The sequence below is a fragment of the Pygocentrus nattereri genome, chromosome 17, assembly GCF_015220715.1.
Source record: "Pygocentrus nattereri isolate fPygNat1 chromosome 17, fPygNat1.pri, whole genome shotgun sequence".
Classification (NCBI taxonomy): Eukaryota; Metazoa; Chordata; class Actinopteri; order Characiformes; family Serrasalmidae; genus Pygocentrus; species Pygocentrus nattereri.
The window spans coordinates 35,937,033-35,942,319 of record NC_051227.1 but is presented as its reverse complement, the minus strand read 5'-3'; positions in this window follow the sequence as shown (position 1 = coordinate 35,942,319).

Genomic DNA, 5,287 nt, shown 5'->3' with positions numbered 1-5,287 from the left:
TTCATGTTTCAATTTTCTTCCTTCATGAATTACTGACTCTGTAAGTCTGTATGGTTTGATTGCATTTTCCTCTGTCTGTTGCCAAATGGAGAAATAATAGCTTTTTGTATATGGATTTTAAATGATGAATAAACGTGGTTGTTCATTCTAATGAATCTGAAACCTGGTGGTCTCTGGACACTGGTGAACAATTATGAGCCCATGCTCACAATTTCTGGAAATTGTATCATGGAAAACAATCTAGCAGATGCACAGTTTAGCAAATTTAATGAGCATCCTCTCAATTAAGCCATACAGGAAAGTGAGCTGGAGTGATTTCACATTGGACAAGATCTCAGACTGACATGGGGTGGGGTGCTTCAAAAAGCATAGATTAGACCTAATCAAGGACTTGTTCATCTAGTTTTTTATATCGAGTTGTTGTACCACTTAATTTAAAACAAGATTAACAACTCTGCAATTAAAGGCTTAATCTGCAGTTAACTTTGTCTGCTATAAAGGATTCAACAGTATGAATATACAGTAACAACACTGCTCTCTCATTCAGTCATTATCTGTACTTGGTGTTTACTCAGGTAAAAAAAAAAACCCAATTTGTAACTGCAAAATGTATCTGGACCATGATAAGATGGACACACACAAAAAAAAATAGTCCATTATTTTCACAAAAAATGTATTTATTAAATACATGACATATATCAGATTTATTCAACAATTTTTTTCTGCATCCATATAAAATTTCTTTGGGTTTTTTTGCCTCCAAAAGTAAAAATATCAGGAATTGCAACCATCCAAACATGTCAGTTAAGTAAATTGTCAAATATTTTAAATAAAATAAAAACTTTTTTTAAAAGTACTTAACTCACTGTAAAACTTTTGCACGTTTTTACTTCCTCAAATGTTACTTTTTTGACATGCTTTTATGAAGGAGAGCCCAGGGTATTGCATAAAGAAGACCCCAAGTCATTTTTTAAGTGAAGTGCTGAGGTCAGTACCCCCCTCCCAAGCTAAAAAGTCATTTTTGAGTCATGGTTGGAATGGTTCAGTTTAATGTGGCAAGTGGTGTGACCTCAGGAAAACCATGTAAATGTGTCATTTGTATAATATTATTTTACATTAAACTCAAGTTCAAGAACAAAGGTTTCACAAGTGCCTGTATGCAGATATAAAAATGCGCATTATGTAAAAATCGTCATGTTGAAAACCTTGTCACTGATCCATGTGCGTTTGTAAGATCCTGCTACTGGGATTATTTCCTTCTATTTTAGTGTTCTACACAAAAGCTACTTGATTGCTAACAGCACCTTGTGGGTGGGGAGAACACTTAACCATCAGTGAGTGAGTGTGTGAGTTATGAACATGTCTTCTGAAGTCTATTTTACCCATATATAGTTTTACTTTTAGATTATAGTTAGATTTTCTATCCTTAAGTGAACACCAGTTTTTTAAACACACTTTGTAAATGTACAGCCACCCAAATTGGAAGTTTAATACCTAAATTATATTTAAATCAGAGTTTAAAGTAACGGGGCAACATGATTTAAATCTGGTAATGTACTGTGGGTTACATGTAATCCTGATTTTATTTTTAAACTAGCTTTTAAGTTTGCTACAACAGGACTAATAGATAAACTTTGATTTAGTCCAAGTTTGAGCTTAATCCATGTTGGTGCAACCCACTCAGGCATAACATTTACTGTATCATACTGCTGATGTCATCTGTAAGGAGTCGATTACCAGCTGTAATTCTCTCGCCTAACAAAGATGCCATCAGTGTTTTCTTTGGCCTTTATGGCATGTCAGTTTTCATTCGAGTGCAAAGCCTTGTTTTCAAACCGCACCACTGAATGATTGTGATTTTAAAGTCAAGCAAGTCAGTGTTTTGGCTCTCTGTGTCTGAGGGCTTATTTAACCAAACCTCAGTCAAACGGCGAACTGAATAAGCTCATTAGTAGACCTCTGGAAAACTGGCAGGTCATGAATCTATTAAATGATGGATTATGTGAGTATCGGCTTATCAGCGCAGCTCACACAGGTTAAGACACCAATGGAAAATAATACCCAGAAGATACATAATCAGAGTGATGAATGAAAATGTTCTCACAGAGCTACTTTTTGTTTTGTCAGTGATCTAAGTATAAATGAGCTGAGAGGAAGGCAAGCCATTCTGGATGTGATGAGCAGTACAATAGTACAGTGGTCTCTCAGAACTATCATGTTAACTGGGATTATTATTGAGATTACAGTAGCTGTTTTTATAGCACTGGAGCTTTTATAAAATGTCCTCTTCACATACAGCAGTAGTGGCAATAGATGATTGGTAATTATGGAGTTGAGTTTTGTTCTTTTCGTCTTTGGACTAACAGGTATGTACTGGAGTTTGCTTTCTCTGGTGGTTATTAGTTTTCTTGGTGAAATGTAAGAACGTTGCAGTTGCTGTTTGCATTCTGACGAGCAAAGAACTATTAGACTAAGTCAAATAGGAAATGAAGCATGCATTGCAAATGCAGTGTGGTAACATATGAATGCGGTTTTAATTCCTGCAATTCGATATCTGAAATATTTGGAACGTTACATTATTTATTAGACAGACTTCACAACGAAACTTGATCGTATGGTTATAAAAAGGAAACCATATATTATGTCTTGGACAAAAACTTGTTTTAGTGTTTCAGTACTCCTGGATATAAAGGTTTCTTAAAGTACTGAAAATCCCTTCTTTAGTAAAAGTGGCATAACTGTCATGATAATTGAGTACAGTAAGTTGTTACTGAGCTTGCATTGACTTAATTTTTTCAGAATCTACAGTGAATTGGCTACAGTCCTGCGGCTGATCACAGATCTCAATATGCTCGCATCCTTCTGTGAACTGTGCAAAACATGAGTTTTCCATTGAACTAAATGCATTTCATAATTAGTTGATTGTATATATGGCTTCCTTGTTTTCAGTGAAGTAGTTTATAATCTTTGAACTCTGTGGTTTCTTATTGTTAACTTCTGTTAAAGACAATTTGATTTAGTCTAAATAATGAGTTGGTTACTTGATTAATAATATAATTTTAGTGAAGACCAAACTGCCTGTTAGTCCCTTGTCCCTAATGTCCCTTAGCTTACATTAACTAGAACAGATAGCTGTCAGCCATAATATACACAAGTGTTTTTGATAAAGTTTGAAAATAGTAGGAAAAGTTAGAAAATAGTACGGTTTAGCTAGTTAGCTGCCAGTTAACTACTGGTGTGCTTCTGAAGGGGGGTGGATGATTTCAATAGGCTTTTTTCTATTAGGTTTGAGCTGAAAAACATTTATTATTACTATGAGAGTGTTTTTCAAAAATTAAAATGATGAAGTAAAAGTACTTTAGATTACAGATTACAGACTTACAGATTAACTCATGTAAAATGACTAGAATTCGATTATACTAAAAATATACTCAAGTACTATGAGAGTAAATGTAAGTTGATGCTTTCCACCTCTGCTTGTATCCATTAAAACCAGAGGTGGACGAAGTACACAAATCATGTACTTGAGTTAAAGTAGAGACCCCCAAGGTCAAATATTCCTCCAGTAAAAGTAGAAGTTGAGTAAAAGTACTAAAGTATTTCCCTTCAAATGTACTTAAGTATAAAGTAAAAGTACTAAAAGAGTAATTCTGGCTCTGATGTCCTGTTATCATTTTTATAACCAGACTGGCTTCATGAACTCATTTCAGGTGAAAGTCCTCCAGCGTCTCTCTTGGTAAACCAGTCTTTTAATAGAACGTCATTAATTAGTGACGCTGACGTCTATTAAAATGATCAGAAGCACAAAACACTGAAGGTAAACAGTTTCCATCAGGGAGAACCGAGTGGCTCTGAAATCACTTTTACACACAAGCAAAGTTTCAGTTTCAGATTTATTTACAACTTAGTTCCAAGTTTAAGCTGAATAAAAACTGGCTTTAAACTCAGGATCACAGATGAGCTCCTTTACTGTGTTGATCTGTAGGCCTCTGTTCATAAACATAAACCAGCCCAAACTCATTTACTATAAAATGAAAGTGTTTGTATGAATTCAGGAAAAAAGAAACGCGTCAGTCTCGACTGCATATGTGGACATATTTCTATATTGTGGTCTATTTACACAAAGTTAGGTTAGTTCATCATTTATAGACGCATGTGCTCCCAAAGTTTTACGCTGCTGCGCTGACGTTGAACCGTGTGCTGCACTGGGTCGGTATGACCAACAGGTCAAAACCAGCTCAGAACAAAGTGACCGCTGTGCCCTGATTGGTGCTCTGGCTTTGCGCTTCTTTTGTTTTGACATGTTACGTTTTTATACACACAGAAACCAAAAGGAACGACAGATTTCTCAAAATGCAGTGGAGGAAAAAGTCGGATATTAGACTCTGAAATGTAGTGGAGTGAAAGTAAAAAGTCGCCCAGAATGGAAAAACGAGTAAAGTGCAGATACATGAAAAACTATGTTTTATAGTAAAGTATAGTAACAAATTACATTTACTTAGTTACTGTCCACCACTGATTAAAAACTGTTTACAATTTATTTTTTAGTGTAAAAATTGTCTGCATTTTAAAGTTGTGATCATGTGTTTGCTCAGTTAACGCTCAGACTGAGGACTTTCAAGACTACCAGTCACTGCAAACTGAGAGCACAACCTACCCAGCTGCTCTGTCATCAGCAGACCAAAACAACTCTGGTTACAACACTAGGAAAGCCTCCACCGAAAGCCTCCCTCGCCTCACTGTGGCTCTAATCGCTTCTCCAGGGACAGATTTGTTCCATGTACTACATGAAGGGCACCGCTCAGCTACTTTAAACGCTATGACTGCTACTGCTGAAGAGGTGATTAGCTCAAGAGACGAGAAGTTTGTTTCAAACCATGGGTCAGGTTTGTTTACCTCAGGTGAGGATAACACGTCAGTTATGCCGCTAGCCTCTGGAGCGGATCAGCCATTAATCTCTGACAAGAAAGAGGGGGAGAGCGTTGTAACTTCAGTGCAGGCTGGATCTGGACTAGTGATGAGCAGCACCATGACGGCTGCTGCTCATCTGTCCAGAGGCAGGGAAAAGAGCGCAGCTTCGCTTCACGCTCCACTTAATAGCAAGAACCAAAGAGCCGCGGAGTCTATTACTCTTTTGCCCGCAAAGAGCATTCCCATGCTATCAGCTTCTGATCCAGCAGTAATTGATAACCTTGGGGAGGCAACTGAGACAGTGGAAAGGCAAAGAAAAAGCATAAACGAAAATGGGCCTCTGAAGTCACTGGGAACCACTAACCCTCTGAACACC